The 19,667-nt window shown below is 45.9% G+C and overlaps 6 non-coding genes across 6 annotated transcripts; 1 reads left to right on the forward strand and 5 right to left on the reverse strand.

The window, feature by feature from the left end:
- Window positions 1–175: 175 nt before the first annotated feature.
- trnad-guc (transfer RNA aspartic acid (anticodon GUC)) lies at window positions 176–246 on the reverse strand. Its single transcript has one exon. It is a non-coding gene; the product is annotated as a tRNA-Asp (tRNA).
- A 5,983-nt stretch (window positions 247–6,229) lies between these two features.
- On the forward strand, window positions 6,230–6,301 carry trnag-ucc (transfer RNA glycine (anticodon UCC)). Its single transcript has one exon. It is a non-coding gene; the product is annotated as a tRNA-Gly (tRNA).
- A 103-nt stretch (window positions 6,302–6,404) lies between these two features.
- On the reverse strand, window positions 6,405–6,476 carry trnad-guc (transfer RNA aspartic acid (anticodon GUC)). The gene has a single exon. It is a non-coding gene; the product is annotated as a tRNA-Asp (tRNA).
- Window positions 6,477–8,085: 1,609 nt separating this feature from the next.
- On the reverse strand, window positions 8,086–8,157 carry trnad-guc (transfer RNA aspartic acid (anticodon GUC)). Its single transcript has one exon. It is a non-coding gene; the product is annotated as a tRNA-Asp (tRNA).
- Window positions 8,158–14,301: 6,144 nt separating this feature from the next.
- On the reverse strand, window positions 14,302–14,373 carry trnad-guc (transfer RNA aspartic acid (anticodon GUC)). The gene has a single exon. It is a non-coding gene; the product is annotated as a tRNA-Asp (tRNA).
- Window positions 14,374–15,983: 1,610 nt separating this feature from the next.
- Window positions 15,984–16,055, reverse strand: trnad-guc (transfer RNA aspartic acid (anticodon GUC)). Its single transcript has one exon. It is a non-coding gene; the product is annotated as a tRNA-Asp (tRNA).
- Window positions 16,056–19,667: the final 3,612 nt, after the last annotated feature.

Genomic DNA, 19,667 nt, shown 5'->3' on the forward strand with positions numbered 1-19,667 from the left:
GCCTTGTTGGTATAGTGGTGAGCATAGCTGCCTTCCAAGCAGTTGACCCGGGTTCGATTCCCGGCCAACGCATGTCCTTTGGCTCGGGCTGACGTCGAAGCAGAACTCCTTCTGTGACCTGCGAATCCAACCAAACATTTTGGATGGATCATTCGGAAGACGAAAAGAACCAGCTCTCCCCGTCGGGAATCGAACCCCGGTCTTCCGCGTGACAGGCGGAGATACTGTCCACTATACTAACGAGGAGCCGTGCATGCTGCCGTTTCTCCCCCAACTGACGGCACTGCACTGACATAACTAAACAATGCATGGCTTCTTCTGACGCAGACCCAGCCCTAGCACCGTAAAATTTCTGATGGACCCATCATTAGCTGAAGTCGCATAACACTTGGAACACTACCCGTAGCAGGGGTCATTGTTTGGACTCTTTTTTTTTTTTTTTTTTTTTTTAAATTGCGCTTTAAACAGAAAGTATTGCGTCAATGCAACTGAACAACATTAATTAGGAACACAGTGCGTCAAAAAGCAAAATGACAGTTAAAGGCATTTCGTTATTGAACTCTTTGATGACATCATTCAGCTAAGTTCAGTTTAAATAGTATCTGTGCAATAATTTGCAATCAAGTCAACGATATCGCTGTACATGAAGTGTCCCCAGCTCCGCCTGCCAGAAGCGACAGAGGAAGAAACCAAAACTCGATCGGTGAAAGGATGGAGAAAAAACCCGGTGAGAAACCAGGCTCAGATCGGGGAGACAGTTCTCCCCTTGTCAGACGAAACCAGTAGATCAGCTCCAGGCTTGCAGGAATGTCAGACTGTGCAGAAAGAATCATCTGTTTCCTGTGGTCTTGTCCAGGTGGTCTTTACAAGGGATTTGTATCTGCGGCTCATCTAGTTGTCACGGTCTCCGCTGTGTTTCTGGGCCATAGAGGTCCTTTCTAGGTGTTGATCCACCATCTTCTCTGGATACGGACTGGATCCGGGTGACTGAAGCGGATACAGACTGGATCTGGTGGCTACGGTGACCTCGGAATAAGGGATTTCTTTAAAAGACTTTTTTTTTCATATAAGATTTTATCCAACTTTTCAGATAGAGGCATGAGAAAGAGATTGCCTTGATTGGGCTTTTGGTTATTATAGGCACTCTCTGCGTTTGACCACTTCGTGTTTATTTAGCCGGATGGGAAGGCAGCGCTTTCTTGTACGTGACGGGATGCAAATTCTTGAAGGCTCTCTTTAGTGACGGGTCCAAACAAAGATCTCATCTGCTCCTCTAGCCCTATCGGCGACTCGTGCACTTCGAGCCTTCTTAGTGACGGCGCAAGTTGCTGACTGCTGACTGCGTTGGTGGTATGTGGTGAGCATAGCTGCCTTCCAAGCAGTTGACCCGGATTGATTCCCGGCCAAAGCATATCCTTTGGCTCGGGCTGACGTCGAAGCAGAACTCCCTCTGTGACCTGTGCCTCCACCCAAAACTTTTGGATGGAATAATTTCGGATGGACCCATCATTAGCTGAAGTCGCATAACACTTGCAACACTACCGGTAGCAGGGGTCATTGTTTGGACTCTTTTTTTTTTTTTTTTTTTTTTTTTTAAAATTGCGCTTTAAAAAAAAAGTATTGTGGTCAATGCAACTGAACAACATTTATTAGGAACACAGTGCGTCAATAAAGCTACTGACTTCCGCCTGCGTTGGTGGTATAGTGGTGAGCATAGCTGCCTTCCAAGCAGTTGACCCGGGTTCGATTCTTTTATTGATTTTTTTTAAATTGCGCTTCAAACAGAAAGTATTGCGTCAATGCAACTGAACAACATTAATTAGGAACACAGTGCGTCAAAAGCAAAATGACAGTTAAAGGCATTTCGTTATTGAACTCTTTGATGACATCATTCAGCTAAGTTCAGTTTAAATAGTATCTGTGCAATAATTTGCAATCAAGTCAACGATATCGCTGTACATGAAGTGTCCCCAGCTCCGCCTGCCAGAAGCGACAGAGGGAAGAAACCAAAACTCGATCGGTGAAAGGATGGAGAAAAAACCCGGTGAGAAACCAGGCTCAGTTGGGGAGACAGTTCTCCCCTTGTCAGACGAAACCAGTAGATCAGGTCCAGGCTGCAGGAATGTCAGACTGTGCAGAAGAATCATCTGTTTCCTGTGGTCTTGTCCAGGTGGTCTTTACAAGGGATTTGTATCTGCGGCTCATCTAGTTGTCACGGTCTCCCGCTGTGTTTCTGGGCCATAGAGGTCCTTTCTAGGTGTTGATCCACCATCTTCTCTGGATACGGACTGGATCCGGGTGACTGAAGCGGATACAGACTGGATCTGGTGGCTACGGTGACCTCGGAATAAGGGATTTCTTTAAAAGACTTTTTTTTTCATATAAGATTTTATCCAACTTTCAGATAGAGGCATGAGAAAGAGATTGCCTTGATTGGGCTTTTGGTTATTATAGGCACTCTCTGCGTTTGACCACTTCGTGTTTATTTAGCCGGATGGGAAGGCAGCGCTTTCTTGTACGTGACGGGATGCAAATTCTTGAAGGCTCTCTTTAGTGACGGGTCCAAACAAAGATCTCATCTGCTCCTCTAGCCCTATCGGCGACTCGTGCACTTCGAGCCTTCTTAGTGACGGCGCAAGTTGCTGACTGCTGACTGCGTTGGTGGTATAGTGGTGAGCATAGCTGCCTTCCAAGCAGTTGACCCGGATTCGATTCCCGGCCAAAGCATATCCTTTGGCTCGGGCTGACGTCGAAGCAGAACTCCCTCTGTGACCTGTGCCTCCACCCAAAACTTTTGGATGGAATAATTTCGGATGGACCCATCATTAGCTGAAGTCGCATAACACTTGCAACACTACCGGTAGCAGGGGTCATTGTTTGGACTCTTTTTTTTTTTTTTTTTTTTTTTTAAATTGCGCTTTAAAAAAAAGTATTGTGTCAATGCAACTGAACAACATTTATTAGGAACACAGTGCGTCAATAAAGCTACTGACTTCCGCCTGCGTTGGTGGTATAGTGGTGAGCATAGCTGCCTTCCAAGCAGTTGACCCGGGTTCGATTCTTTTATTGATTTTTTTTAAATTGCGCTTCAAACAGAAAGTATTGCGTCAATGCAACTGAACAACATTAATTAGGAACACAGTGCGTCAAAAAGCAAAATGACAGTTAAAGGCATTTCGTTATTGAACTCTTTGATGACATCATTCAGCTAAGTTCAGTTTAAATAGTATCTGTGCAATAATTTGCAATCAAGTCAACGATATCGCTGTACATGAAGTGTCCCCAGCTCCGCCTGCCAGAAGCGACAGAGGGAAGAAACCAAAACTCGATCGGTGAAAGGATGGAGAAAAAACCCGGTGAGAAACCAGGCTCAGTTGGGGAGACAGTTCTCCCCTTGTCAGACGAAACCAGTAGATCAGGTCCAGGCTGCAGGAATGTCAGACTGTGCAGAAGAATCATCTGTTTCCTGTGGTCTTGTCCAGGTGGTCTTTACAAGGGATTTGTATCTGCGGCTCATCTAGTTGTCACGGTCTCCGCTGTGTTTCTGGGCCATAGAGGTCCTTTCTAGGTGTTGATCCACCATCTTCTCTGGATACGGACTGGATCCGGGTGACTGAAGCGGATACAGACTGGATCTGGTGGCTACGGTGACCTCGGAATAAGGGATTTCTTTAAAAGACTTTTTTTTTCATATAAGATTTTATCCAACTTTTCAGATAGAGGCATGAGAAAGAGATTGCCTTGATTGGGCTTTTGGTTATTATAGGCACTCTCTGCGTTTGACCACTTCGTGTTTATTTAGCCGGATGGGAAGGCAGCGCTTTCTTGTACGTGACGGGATGCAAATTCTTGAAGGCTCTCTTTAGTGACGGGTCCAAACAAAGATCTCATCTGCTCCTCTAGCCCTATCGGCGACTCGTGCACTTCGAGCCTTCTTAGTGACGGCGCAAGTTGCTGACTGCTGACTGCGTTGGTGGTATAGTGGTGAGCATAGCTGCCTTCCAAGCAGTTGACCCGGATTCGATTCCCGGCCAAAGAATATCCTTTGGCTCGGGCTGACGTCGAAGCAGAACTCCCTCTGTGACCTGTGCCTCCACCCAAAACTTTTGGATGGAATAATTTCGGATGGACCCATCATTAGCTGAAGTCGCATAACACTTGCAACACTACCGGTAGCAGGGGTCATTGTTTGGACTCTTTTTTTTTTTTTTTTAATTGCGCTTTAAACAAAAAGTATTGTGTCAATGCAACTGAACAACATTTATTAGGAACACAGTGCGTCAATAAAGCTACTGACTTCCGCCTGCGTTGGCGGTCTCCGCTGTGTTTCTGGGCCATAGAGGTCCTTTCTAGGTGTTGATCCAACATCTTCTCTGGATACGGACTGGATCCGGGTGACTGAAGCGGATACAGACTGGATCTGGTGGCTACGGTGACCTCGGAATAAGGGATTTCTTTAAAAGACTTTTTTTTTCATATAAGATTTTATCCAACTTTTCAGACAGAGGCATGAGAAAGAGATTGCCTTGATTGGGCTTTTGGTTATTATAGGCACTCTCTGCGTTTGACCACTTCGTGTTTATTTAGCCGGATGGGAAGGCAGCGCTTTCTTGTACGTGACGGGATGCAAATTCTTGAAGGCTCTCTTTAGTGACGGGTCCAAACAAAGATCTCATCTGCTCCTCTAGCCCTATCGGCGACTCGTGCACTTCGAGCCTTCTTAGTGACGGCGCAAGTTGCTGACTGCTGACTGCGTTGGTGGTATAGTGGTGAGCATAGCTGCCTTCCAAGCAGTTGACCCGGATTCGATTCCCGGCCAAAGCATATCCTTTGGCTCGGGCTGACGTCGAAGCAGAACTCCCTCTGTGACCTGTGCCTCCACCCAAAACTTTTGGATGGAATAATTTCGGATGGACCCATCATTAGCTGAAGTCGCATAACACTTGCAACACTACCCGTAGCAGGGGTCATTGTTTGGACTCTTTTTTTTTTTTTTTTTTTTTAATTGCGCTTTAAACAAAAAGTATTGTGTCAATGCAACTGAACAACATTTATTAGGAACACAGTGCGTCAAAAAGCAAAATGACAGTTAAAGGCATTTCGTTATTGAACTCTTTGATGACATCATTCAGCTAAGTTCAGTTTAAATAGTATCTGTGCAATAATTTGCAATCAAGTCAACGATATCGCTGTACATGAAGTGTCCCCAGCTCCGCCTGCCAGAAGCGACAGAGGCAAGAAACCAAAACTCGATCGGTGAAAGGATGGAGAAAAAACCCGGTGAGAAACCAGGCTCAATCGGGGAGACAGTTCTCCCCTTGTCAGACGAAACAGGTAGATCAGCTCCAGGCTGCAGGAATGTCAGACTGTGCAGAAGAATCATCTGTTTCCTGTGGTCTTGTCCAGGTGGTCTTTACAGGGGATTTGTATCTGCGGCTCATCTAGTTGTCACGGTCTCCGCTGTGTTTCTGGGCCATAGAGGTCCTTTCTAGGTGTTGATCCACCATCTTCTCTGTATACGGACTGGATCCGGGTGACTGAAGCGGATACAGACTGGATCTGGTGGCTACGGTGACCTCGGAATAAGGGATTTCTTTAAAAGACTTTTTTTTTCATATAAGATTTTATCCAACTTTTCAGATAGAGGCATGAGAAAGAGATTGCCTTGATTGGGCTTTTGGTTATTATAGGCACTCTCTGCGTTTGACCACTTCGTGTTTATTTAGCCGGATGGGAAGGCAGCGCTTTCTTGTACGTGACGGGATGCAAATTCTTGAAGGCTCTCTTTAGTGACGGGTCCAAACAAAGATCTCATCTGCTCCTCTAGCCCTATCGGCGACTCGTGCACTTCGAGCCTTCTTAGTGACGGCGCAAGTTGCTGACTGCTGACTGCGTTGGTGGTATAGTGGTGAGCATAGCTGCCTTCCAAGCAGTTGGAGAGAGCAGTGCGCATGTCCTTTGGCTCGGGCTGACGTCGAAGCAGAACTCCCTCTGTGACCTGTGCCTCCACCCAAAACTTTTGGATGGAATAATTTCGGATGGACCCATCATTAGCTGAAGTCGCATAACACTTGCAACACTACCCGTAGCAGGGGTCATTGTTTGGACTCTTTTTTTTTTTTTTTTTTTTTTTTTTTAATTGCGCTTTAAACAAAAAGTATTGTGTCAATGCAACTGAACAACATTTATTAGGAACACAGTGCGTCAATAAAGCTACTGACTTCCGCCTGCGTTGTTGGTATAGTGGTGAGCATAGCTGCCTTCCAAGCAGTTGACCCGGGTTCGATTCCCGGCCAACGCATGTCCTTTGGCTCGGGCTGACGTCGAAGCAGAACTCCTTCTGTGACCTGCGAATCCAACCAAACATTTTGGATGGATCATTCGGAAGACGAAAAGAACCAGCTCTCCCCGTCGGGGAATCGAACCCCGGTCTTCCGCGTGACAGGCGGAGATACTGTCCACTATACTAACGAGGAGCCGTGCATGCTGCCGTTTCTCCCCCAACTGACGGCACTGCACTGACATAACTAAACAATGCATGGCTTCTTCTGACGCAGACCCAGCCCTAGCACCGTAAAATTTCTGATGGACCCATCATTAGCTGAAGTCGCATAACACTTGGAACACTACCCGTAGCAGGGGTCATTGTTTGGACTCTTTTTTTTTTTTTTTTTTTTTTTTTAAATTGCGCTTTAAACAGAAAGTATTGCGTCAATGCAACTGAACAACATTAATTAGGAACACAGTGCGTCAAAAAGCAAAATGACAGTTAAAGGCATTTCGTTATTGAACTCTTTGATGACATCATTCAGCTAAGTTCAGTTTAAATAGTATCTGTGCAATAATTTGCAATCAAGTCAACGATATCGCTGTACATGAAGTGTCCCCAGCTCCGCCTGCCAGAAGCGACAGAGGCAAGAAACCAAAACTCGATCGGTGAAAGGATGGAGAAAAAACCCGGTGAGAAACCAGGCTCAATCGGGGAGACAGTTCTCCCCTTGTCAGACGAAACAGGTAGATCAGCTCCAGGCTGCAGGAATGTCAGACTGTGCAGAAGAATCATCTGTTTCCTGTGGTCTTGTCCAGGTGGTCTTTACAGGGGATTTGTATCTGCGGCTCATCTAGTTGTCACGGTCTCCGCTGTGTTTCTGGGCCATAGAGGTCCTTTCTAGGTGTTGATCCACCATCTTCTCTGGATACGGACTGGATCCGGGTGACTGAAGCGGATACAGACTGGATCTGGTGGCTACGGTGACCTCGGAATAAGGGATTTCTTTAAAAGACTTTTTTTTTCATATAAGATTTTATCCAACTTTTCAGATAGAGGCATGAGAAAGAGATTGCCTTGATTGGGCTTTTGGTTATTATAGGCACTCTCTGCGTTTGACCACTTCGTGTTTATTTAGCCGGATGGGAAGGCAGCGCTTTCTTGTACGTGACGGGATGCAAATTCTTGAAGGCTCTCTTTAGTGACGGGTCCAAACAAAGATCTCATCTGCTCCTCTAGCCCTATCGGCGACTCGTGCACTTCGAGCCTTCTTAGTGACGGCGCAAGTTGCTGACTGCTGACTGCGTTGGTGGTATAGTGGTGAGCATAGCTGCCTTCCAAGCAGTTGGAGAGAGCAGTGCGCATGTCCTTTGGCTCGGGCTGACGTCGAAGCAGAACTCCCTCTGTGACCTGTGCCTCCACCCAAAACTTTTGGATGGAATAATTTCGGATGGACCAATCATTAGCTGAAGTCGCATAACACTTGCAACACTACCCGTAGCAGGGGTCATTGTTTGGACTCTTTTTTTTTTTTTTTTTTTTTTTTTTTTAATTGCGCTTTAAACAAAAAGTATTGTGTCAATGCAACTGAACAACATTTATTAGGAACACAGTGCGTCAATAAAGCTACTGACTTCCGCCTGCGTTGTTGGTATAGTGGTGAGCATAGCTGCCTTCCAAGCAGTTGACCCGGGTTCGATTCCCAGCCAACGCATGTCCTTTGGCTCGGGCTGACGTCGAAGCAGAACTCCTTCTGTGACCTGCGAATCCAACCAAACATTTTGGATGGATCATTCGGAAGACGAAAAGAACCAGCTCTCCCCGTCGGGGAATCGAACCCCGGTCTTCCGCGTGACAGGCGGAGATACTGTCCACTATACTAACGAGGAGCCGTGCATGCTGCCGTTTCTCCCCCAACTGACGGCACTGCACTGACATAACTAAACAATGCATGGCTTCTTCTGACGCAGACCCAGCCCTAGCACCGTAAAATTTCTGATGGACCCATCATTAGCTGAAGTCGCATAACACTTGGAACACTACCCGTAGCAGGGGTCATTGTTTGGACTCTTTTTTTTTTTTTTTTTTTTTTTTAAATTGCGCTTTAAACAGAAAGTATTGCGTCAATGCAACTGAACAACATTAATTAGGAACACAGTGCGTCAAAAAGCAAAATGACAGTTAAAGGCATTTCGTTATTGAACTCTTTGATGACATCATTCAGCTAAGTTCAGTTTAAATAGTATCTGTGCAATAATTTGCAATCAAGTCAACGATATCGCTGTACATGAAGTGTCCCCAGCTCCGCCTGCCAGAAGCGACAGAGGGAAGAAACCAAAACTCGATCGGTGAAAGGATGGAGAAAAAACCCGGTGAGAAACCAGGCTCAGTCGGGGAGACAGTTCTCCCCTTGTCAGACGAAACCAGTAGATCAGCTCCAGGCTGCAGGAATGTCAGACTGTGCAGAAGAATCATCTGTTTCCTGTGGTCTTGTCCAGGTGGTCTTTACAAGGGATTTGTATCTGCGGCTCATCTAGTTGTCACGGTCTCCGCTGTGTTTCTGGGCCATAGAGGTCCTTTCTAGGTGTTGATCCACCATCTTCTCTGGATACGGACTGGATCCGGGTGACTGAAGCGGATACAGACTGGATCTGGTGGCTACGGTGACCTCGGAATAAGGGATTTCTTTAAAAGACTTTTTTTTTCATATAAGATTTTATCCAACTTTTCAGATAGAGGCATGAGAAAGAGATTGCCTTGATTGGGCTTTTGGTTATTATAGGCACTCTCTGCGTTTGACCACTTCGTGTTTATTTAGCCGGATGGGAAGGCAGCGCTTTCTTGTACGTGACGGGATGCAAATTCTTGAAGGCTCTCTTTAGTGACGGGTCCAAACAAAGATCTCATCTGCTCCTCTAGCCCTATCGGCGACTCGTGCACTTCGAGCCTTCTTAGTGACGGCGCAAGTTGCTGACTGCTGACTGCGTTGGTGGTATAGTGGTGAGCATAGCTGCCTTCCAAGCAGTTGACCCGGATTCGATTCCCGGCCAAAGCATATCCTTTGGCTCGGGCTGACGTCGAAGCAGAACTCCCTCTGTGACCTGTGCCTCCACCCAAAACTTTTGGATGGAATAATTTCGGATGGACCCATCATTAGCTGAAGTCGCATAACACTTGCAACACTACCGGTAGCAGGGGTCATTGTTTGGACTCTTTTTTTTTTTTTTTTTTTTTTTTAAATTGCGCTTTAAAAAAAAAGTATTGTGTCAATGCAACTGAACAACATTTATTAGGAACACAGTGCGTCAATAAAGCTACTGACTTCCACCTGCGTTGGTGGTATAGTGGTGAGCATAGCTGCCTTCCAAGCAGTTGACCCGGGTTCGATTCTTTTATTGATTTTTTTTAAATTGCGCTTCAAACAGAAAGTATTGCGTCAATGCAACTGAACAACATTAATTAGGAACACAGTGCGTCAAAAAGCAAAATGACAGTTAAAGGCATTTCGTTATTGAACTCTTTGATGACATCATTCAGCTAAGTTCAGTTTAAATAGTATCTGTGCAATAATTTGCAATCAAGTCAACGATATCGCTGTACATGAAGTGTCCCCAGCTCCGCCTGCCAGAAGCGACAGAGGGAAGAAACCAAAACTCGATCAGTGAAAGGATGGAGAAAAAACCCGGTGAGAAACCAGGCTCAGTCGGGGAGACAGTTCTCCCCTTGTCAGACGAAACCAGTAGATCAGGTCCAGGCTGCAGGAATGTCAGACTGTGCAGAAGAATCATCTGTTTCCTGTGGTCTTGTCCAGGTGGTCTTTACAAGGGATTTGTATCTGCGGCTCATCTAGTTGTCACGGTCTCCGCTGTGTTTCTGGGCCATAGAGGTCCTTTCTAGGTGTTGATCCACCATCTTCTCTGGATACGGACTGGATCCGGGTGACTGAAGCGGATACAGACTGGATCTGGTGGCTACGGTGACCTCGGAATAAGGGATTTCTTTAAAAGACTTTTTTTTTCATATAAGATTTTATCCAACTTTTCAGATAGAGGCATGAGAAAGAGATTGCCTTGATTGGGCTTTTGGTTATTATAGGCACTCTCTGCGTTTGACCACTTCGTGTTTATTTAGCCGGATGGGAAGGCAGCGCTTTCTTGTACGTGACGGGATGCAAATTCTTGAAGGCTCTCTTTAGTGACGGGTCCAAACAAAGATCTCATCTGCTCCTCTAGCCCTATCGGCGACTCGTGCACTTCGAGCCTTCTTAGTGACGGCGCAAGTTGCTGACTGCTGACTGCGTTGGTGGTATAGTGGTGAGCATAGCTGCCTTCCAAGCAGTTGACCCGGATTCGATTCCCGGCCAAAGCATATCCTTTGGCTCGGGCTGACGTCGAAGCAGAACTCCCTCTGTGACCTGTGCCTCCACCCAAAACTTTTGGATGGAATAATTTCGGATGGACCCATCATTAGCTGAAGTCGCATAACACTTGCAACACTACCGGTAGCAGGGGTCATTGTTTGGACTCTTTTTTTTTTTTTTTTTTTTTTTTTAAATTGCGCTTTAAAAAAAAAGTATTGTGTCAATGCAACTGAACAACATTTATTAGGAACACAGTGCGTCAATAAAGCTACTGACTTCCGCCTGCGTTGGTGGTATAGTGGTGAGCATAGCTGCCTTCCAAGCAGTTGACCCGGGTTCGATTCTTTTATTGATTTTTTTTAAATTGCGCTTCAAACAGAAAGTATTGCGTCAATGCAACTGAACAACATTAATTAGGAACACAGTGCGTCAAAAAGCAAAATGACAGTTAAAGGCATTTCGTTATTGAACTCTTTGATGACATCATTCAGCTAAGTTCAGTTTAAATAGTATCTGTGCAATAATTTGCAATCAAGTCAACGATATCGCTGTACATGAAGTGTCCCCAGCTCCGCCTGCCAGAAGCGACAGAGGGAAGAAACCAAAACTCGATCGGTGAAAGGATGGAGAAAAAACCCGGTGAGAAACCAGGCTCAGTCGGGGAGACAGTTCTCCCCTTGTCAGACGAAACCAGTAGATCAGGTCCAGGCTGCAGGAATGTCAGACTGTGCAGAAGAATCATCTGTTTCCTGTGGTCTTGTCCAGGTGGTCTTTACAAGGGATTTGTATCTGCGGCTCATCTAGTTGTCACGGTCTCCGCTGTGTTTCTGGGCCATAGAGGTCCTTTCTAGGTGTTGATCCACCATCTTCTCTGGATACGGACTGGATCCGGGTGACTGAAGCGGATACAGACTGGATCTGGTGGCTACGGTGACCTCGGAATAAGGGATTTCTTTAAAAGACTTTTTTTTTCATATAAGATTTTATCCAACTTTTCAGATAGAGGCATGAGAAAGAGATTGCCTTGATTGGGCTTTTGGTTATTATAGGCACTCTCTGCGTTTGACCACTTCGTGTTTATTTAGCCGGATGGGAAGGCAGCGCTTTCTTGTACGTGACGGGATGCAAATTCTTGAAGGCTCTCTTTAGTGACGGGTCCAAACAAAGATCTCATCTGCTCCTCTAGCCCTATCGGCGACTCGTGCACTTCGAGCCTTCTTAGTGACGGCGCAAGTTGCTGACTGCTGACTGCGTTGGTGGTATAGTGGTGAGCATAGCTGCCTTCCAAGCAGTTGGACCGAGAGCGAGTGCCGCAATGTCCTTTGGCTCGGGCTGACGTCGAAGCAGAACTCCCTCTGTGACCTGTGCCTCCACCCAAAACTTTTGGATGGAATAATTTCGGATGGACCCATCATTAGCTGAAGTCGCATAACACTTGCAACACTACCCGTAGCAGGGGTCATTGTTTGGACTCTTTTTTTTTTTTTTTTAATTGCGCTTTAAACAAAAGTATTGTGTCAATGCAACTGAACAACATTTATTAGGAACACAGTGCGTCAATAAAGCTACTGACTTCCGCCTGCGTTGGGGTCTAGTGTGGTTTCTGGGCCATAGAGGTCCTTTCTAGGTGTTGATCCAACATCTTCTCTGGATACGGACTGGATCCGGGTGACTGAAGCGGATACAGACTGGATCTGGTGGCTACGTGACCTCGGAATAAGGGATTTCTTTAAAAGACTTTTTTTTTCATATAAGATTTTATCCAACTTTTCAGATAGAGGCATGAGAAAGAGATTGCCTTGATTGGGCTTTTGGTTATTATAGGCACTCTCTGCGTTTGACCACTTCGTGTTTATTTAGCCGGATGGAAAGGCAGCGCTTTCTTGTACGTGACGGGATGCAATTCTTGAAGGCTCTCTTAGTGACGGGTCCAAACAAAGATCTCATCTGCTCCTCTAGCCCTATCGGCGACTCGTGCACTTCGAGCCTTCTTAGTGACGGCGCAAGTTGCTGACTGCTGACTGCGTTGGTGGTATAGTGGTGAGCATAGCTGCCTTCCAAGCAGTTGACCCGGATTCGATTCCCGGCCAAAGCATATCCTTTGGCTCGGGCTGACGTCGAAGCAGAACTCCCTCTGTGACCTGTGCCTCCACCCAAAACTTTTGGATGGAATAATTTCGGATGGACCCATCATTAGCTGAAGTCGCATAACACTTGCAACACTACCCGTAGCAGGGGTCATTGTTTGGACTCTTTTTTTTTTTTTTTTTTTTTTAATTGCGCTTTAAACAAAAAGTATTGTGTCAATGCAACTGAACAACATTTATTAGGAACACAGTGCGTCAAAAAGCAAAATGACAGTTAAAGGCATTTCGTTATTGAACTCTTTGATGACATCATTCAGCTAAGTTCAGTTTAAATAGTATCTGTGCAATAATTTGCAATCAAGTCAACGATATCGCTGTACATGAAGTGTCCCCAGCTCCGCCTGCCAGAAGCGACAGAGGCAAGAAACCAAAACTCGATCGGTGAAAGGATGGAGAAAAAACCCGGTGAGAAACCAGGCTCAATCGGGGAGACAGTTCTCCCCTTGTCAGACGAAACAGGTAGATCAGCTCCAGGCTGCAGGAATGTCAGACTGTGCAGAAGAATCATCTGTTTCCTGTGGTCTTGTCCAGGTGGTCTTTACAGGGGATTTGTATCTGCGGCTCATCTAGTTGTCACGGTCTCCGCTGTGTTTCTGGGCCATAGAGGTCCTTTCTAGGTGTTGATCCACCATCTTCTCTGGATACGGACTGGATCCGGGTGACTGAAGCGGATACAGACTGGATCTGGTGGCTACGGTGACCTCGGAATAAGGGATTTCTTTAAAAGACTTTTTTTTCATATAAGATTTTATCCAACTTTTCAGATAGAGGCATGAGAAAGAGATTGCCTTGATTGGGCTTTTGGTTATTATAGGCACTCTCTGCGTTTGACCACTTCGTGTTTATTTAGCCGGATGGGAAGGCAGCGCTTTCTTGTACGTGACGGGATGCAAATTCTTGAAGGCTCTCTTTAGTGACGGGTCCAAACAAAGATCTCATCTGCTCCTCTAGCCCTATCGGCGACTCGTGCACTTCGAGCCTTCTTAGTGACGGCGCAAGTTGCTGACTGCTGACTGCGTTGGTGGTATAGTGGTGAGCATAGCTGCCTTCCAAGCAGTTGGAGAGAGCAGTGCGCATGTCCTTTGGCTCGGGCTGACGTCGAAGCAGAACTCCCTCTGTGACCTGTGCCTCCACCCAAAACTTTTGGATGGAATAATTTCGGATGGACCCATCATTAGCTGAAGTCGCATAACACTTGCAACACTACCCGTAGCAGGGGTCATTGTTTGGACTCTTTTTTTTTTTTTTTTTTTTTTTTTTAATTGCGCTTTAAACAAAAGTATTGTGTCAATGCAACTGAACAACATTTATTAGGAACACAGTGCGTCAATAAAGCTACTGACTTCCGCCTGCGTTGTTGGTATAGTGGTGAGCATAGCTGCCTTCCAAGCAGTTGACCCGGGTTCGATTCCCAGCCAACGCATGTCCTTTGGCTCGGGCTGACGTCGAAGCAGAACTCCTTCTGTGACCTGCGAATCCAACCAAACATTTTGGATGGATCATTCGGAAGACGAAAAGAACCAGCTCTCCCCGTCGGGGAATCGAACCCCGGTCTTCCGCGTGACAGGCGGAGATACTGTCCACTATACTAACGAGGAGCCGTGCATGCTGCCGTTTCTCCCCCAACTGACGGCACTGCACTGACATAACTAAACAATGCATGGCTTCTTCTGACGCAGACCCAGCCCTAGCACCGTAAAATTTCTGATGGACCCATCATTAGCTGAAGTCGCATAACACTTGGAACACTACCCGTAGCAGGGGTCATTGTTTGGACTCTTTTTTTTTTTTTTTTTTTTTTTTAAATTGCGCTTTAAACAGAAAGTATTGCGTCAATGCAACTGAACAACATTAATTAGGAACACAGTGCGTCAAAAAGCAAAATGACAGTTAAAGGCATTTCGTTATTGAACTCTTTGATGACATCATTCAGCTAAGTTCAGTTTAAATAGTATCTGTGCAATAATTTGCAATCAAGTCAACGATATCGCTGTACATGAAGTGTCCCCAGCTCCGCCTGCCAGAAGCGACAGAGGGAAGAAACCAAAACTCGATCGGTGAAAGGATGGAGAAAAAACCCGGTGAGAAACCAGGCTCAGTCGGGGAGACAGTTCTCCCCTTGTCAGACGAAACCAGTAGATCAGCTCCAGGCTGCAGGAATGTCAGACTGTGCAGAAGAATCATCTGTTTCCTGTGGTCTTGTCCAGGTGGTCTTTACAAGGGATTTGTATCTGCGGCTCATCTAGTTGTCACGGTCTCCGCTGTGTTTCTGGGCCATAGAGGTCCTTTCTAGGTGTTGATCCACCATCTTCTCTGGATACGGACTGGATCCGGGTGACTGAAGCGGATACAGACTGGATCTGGTGGCTACGGTGACCTCGGAATAAGGGATTTCTTTAAAAGACTTTTTTTTTCATATAAGATTTTATCCAACTTTTCAGATAGAGGCATGAGAAAGAGATTGCCTTGATTGGGCTTTTGGTTATTATAGGCACTCTCTGCGTTTGACCACTTCGTGTTTATTTAGCCGGATGGGAAGGCAGCGCTTTCTTGTACGTGACGGGATGCAAATTCTTGAAGGCTCTCTTTAGTGACGGGTCCAAACAAAGATCTCATCTGCTCCTCTAGCCCTATCGGCGACTCGTGCACTTCGAGCCTTCTTAGTGACGGCGCAAGTTGCTGACTGCTGACTGCGTTGGTGGTATAGTGGTGAGCATAGCTGCCTTCCAAGCAGTTGGAGAGAGCAGTGCGCATGTCCTTTGGCTCGGGCTGACGTCGAAGCAGAACTCCCTCTGTGACCTGTGCCTCCACCCAAAACTTTTGGATGGAATAATTTCGGATGGACCAATCATTAGCTGAAGTCGCATAACACTTGCAACACTACCCGTAGCAGGGGTCATTGTTTGGACTCTTTTTTTTTTTTTTTTTTTTTTTTTTTTTTAATTGCGCTTTAAACAAAAAGTATTGTGTCAATGCAACTGAACAACATTTATTAGGAACACAGTGCGTCAATAAAGCTACTGACTTCCGCCTGCGTTGTTGGTATAGTGGTGAGCATAGCTGCCTTCCAAGCAGTTGACCCGGGTTCGATTCCCAGCCAACGCATGTCCTTTGGCTCGGGCTGACGTCGAAGCAGAACTCCTTCTGTGACCTGCGAATCCAACCAAACATTTTGGATGGATCATTCGGAAGACGAAAAGAACCAGCTCTCCCCGTCGGGGAATCGAACCCCGGTCTTCCGCGTGACAGGCGGAGATACTGTCCACTATACTAACGAGGAGCCGTGCATGCTGCCGTTTCTCCCCCAACTGACGGCACTGCACTGACATAACTAAACAATGCATGGCTTCTTCTGACGCAGACCCAGCCCTAGCACCGTAAAATTTCTGATGGACCCATCATTAGCTGAAGTCGCATAACACTTGGAACACTACCCGTAGCAGGGGTCATTGTTTGGACTCTTTTTTTTTTTTTTTTTTTTTTTTAAATTGCGCTTTAAACAGAAAGTATTGCGTCAATGCAACTGAACAACATTAATTAGGAACACAGTGCGTCAAAAAGCAAAATGACAGTTAAAGGCATTTCGTTATTGAACTCTTTGATGACATCATTCAGCTAAGTTCAGTTTAAATAGTATCTGTGCAATAATTTGCAATCAAGTCAACGATATCGCTGTACATGAAGTGTCCCCAGCTCCGCCTGCCAGAAGCGACAGAGGGAAGAAACCAAAACTCGATCGGTGAAAGGATGGAGAAAAAACCCGGTGAGAAACCAGGCTCAGTCGGGGAGACAGTTCTCCCCTTGTCAGACGAAACCAGTAGATCAGCTCCAGGCTGCAGGAATGTCAGACTGTGCAGAAGAATCATCTGTTTCCTGTGGTCTTGTCCAGGTGGTCTTTACAAGGGATTTGTATCTGCGGCTCATCTAGTTGTCACGGTCTCCGCTGTGTTTCTGGGCCATAGAGGTCCTTTCTAGGTGTTGATCCACCATCTTCTCTGGATACGGACTGGATCCGGGTGACTGAAGCGGATACAGACTGGATCTGGTGGCTACGGTGACCTCGGAATAAGGGATTTCTTTAAAAGACTTTTTTTTTCATATAAGATTTTATCCAACTTTTCAGATAGAGGCATGAGAAAGAGATTGCCTTGATTGGGCTTTTGGTTATTATAGGCACTCTCTGCGTTTGACCACTTCGTGTTTATTTAGCCGGATGGGAAGGCAGCGCTTTCTTGTACGTGACGGGATGCAAATTCTTGAAGGCTCTCTTTAGTGACGGGTCCAAACAAAGATCTCATCTGCTCCTCTAGCCCTATCGGCGACTCGTGCACTTCGAGCCTTCTTAGTGACGGCGCAAGTTGCTGACTGCTGACTGCGTTGGTGTATAGTGGTGAGCATAGCTGCCTTCCAAGCAGTTGACCCGGATTCGATTCCCGGCCAAAGCATATCCTTTGGCTCGGGCTGACGTCGAAGCAGAACTCCCTCTGTGACCTGTGCCTCCACCCAAAACTTTTGGATGGAATAATTTCGGATGGACCCATCATTAGCTGAAGTCGCATAACACTTGCAACACTACCGGTAGCAGGGGTCATTGTTTGGACTCTTTTTTTTTTTTTTTTTTTTTTTTTAATTGCGCTTTAAAAAAAAAGTATTGTGTCAATGCAACTGAACAACATTTATTAGGAACACAGTGCGTCAATAAAGCTACTGACTTCCGCCTGCGTTGGTGGTATAGTGGTGAGCATAGCTGCCTTCCAAGCAGTTGACCCGGGTTCGATTCTTTTATTGATTTTTTTAAATTGCGCTTCAAACAGAAAGTATTGCGTCAATGCAACTGAACAACATTAATATTAGGAAACCAGTGCGTCAAAAAGCAAAATGACAGTTAAAGGCATTTCGTTATTGAACTCTTTGATGACATCATTCAGCTAAGTTCAGTTTAAAATAGTATCTGTGCAATAATTTGCAATCAAGTCCACGATATCGCTGTAACATTGAAGGTGTCCCCAAGCTCCGCCCTTGCCAGAAGCCTGACGAGGGAGAACTCAATAAGCTACTGACTTCCGCCTGCGTTGGTGGTATAGTGGTGAGCATAGCTGCCTTCCAAGCAGTTGACCCGGGTTCGATTCTTTTATTGATTTTTTTTTAAATTGCGCTTCAAACAGAAAGTATTGCGTCAATGCAACTGAACAACATTAATTAGGAACACAGTGCGTCAAAAAGCAAAATGACAGTTAAAGGCATTTCGTTATTGAACTCTTTGATGACATCATTCAGCTAAGTTCAGTTTAAATAGTATCTGTGCATATAATTGCAATCAAGTCAACGATATCGCTGTACATGAAGTGTCCCCAGCTCCGCCTGCCAGAAGCGACAGAGGGAGAGAAACCAAAACTCGATCGGTGAAAGGATGGAGAAAAAAACCCGGTGAGAAACCAGGCTCAGTCGGGGAGACAGTTCTCCCCTTGTCAGACGAAACCAGTAGATCAGGTCCAGGCTGCAGGAATGTCAGACTGTGCAGAAGAATCATCTGTTTCCTGTGGTCTTGTCCAGGTGGTCTTTACAAGGGATTTGTATCTGCGGCTCATCTAGTTGTCACGGTCTCCGCTGTGTTTCTGGGCCATAGAGGTCCTTTCTAGGTGTTGATCCACCATCTTCTCTGGATACGGACTGGATCCGGGTGACTGAAGCGGATACAGACTGGATCTGGTGGCTACGGTGACCTCGGAATAAGGGATTTCTTTAAAAGACTTTTTTTTTCATATAAGATTTTATCCAACTTTTCAGATAGAGGCATGAGAAAGAGATTGCCTTGATTGGGCTTTTGGTTATTATAGGCACTCTCTGCGTTTGACCACTTCGTGTTTATTTAGCCGGATGGGAAGGCAGCGCTTTCTTGTACGTGACGGGATGCAAATTCTTGAAGGCTCTCTTTAGTGACGGGTCCAAACAAAGATCTCATCTGCTCCTCTAGCCCTATCGGCGACTCGTGCACTTCGAGCCTTCTTAGTGACGGCGCAAGTTGCTGACTGCTGACTGCGTTGGTGGTATAGTGGTGAGCATAAGCTGCCTTCCAAGCAGTTGACCCGGATTCGATTCCCGGCCAAAGCATATCTTTGGCTCGGGCTGACGTCGAAGCAGAACTCCCTCTGTGACCTGTGCCTCCACCCAAAACTTTTGGATGGAATAATTTCAGATGGACCCATCATTAGCTGAAGTCGCATAACACTTGCAACACTACCCGTAGCAGGGGTCATTGTTTGGAGCTCTTTTTTTTTTTTTTTTTTTAATTGCGCTTTAAACAAAAAGTATTGTGTCAATGCAACTGAACAACATTTAATTAGGAACACAGTGCGTCAAAAAGCAAAATGACAGTTAAAGGCATTTCGTTATTGAACTCTTTGATGACATCATTCAGCTAAGTTCAGTTAAATAGTATCTGTGCAATAATTTGCAATCAAGGTCAACGATATCGCTGTACATGAAGTGTCCCCAGCTCCGCCTGCCAGAAGCGACAGAGGGAAGAAACCAAAACTCGATCGGTGAAAGGATGGAGAAAAAACCCGGTGAGAAACCAGGCTCAATCGGGGAGACAGTTCTCCCCTTGTCAGACGAAACCAGTAGATCAGCTCCAGGCTGCAGGAATGTCAGACTGTGCAGAAGAATCATCTGTTTCCTGTGGTCTTGTCCAGGTGGTCTTTACAAGGGATTTGTATCTGCGGCTCATCTAGTTGTCACGGTCTCCGCTGTGTTTCTGGGCCATAGAGGTCCTTTCTAGGTGTTGATCCACCATCTTCTCTGGATACGGACTGGATCCGGGTGACTGAAGCGGATACAGACTGGATCTGGTGGCTACGGTGACCTCGGAATAAGGGATTTCTTTAAAAGACTT

Source organism: Carassius auratus, unplaced genomic scaffold (genome assembly GCF_003368295.1).
Source record: "Carassius auratus strain Wakin unplaced genomic scaffold, ASM336829v1 scaf_tig00046346, whole genome shotgun sequence".
NCBI classification, from domain to species: domain Eukaryota; kingdom Metazoa; phylum Chordata; class Actinopteri; order Cypriniformes; family Cyprinidae; genus Carassius; species Carassius auratus.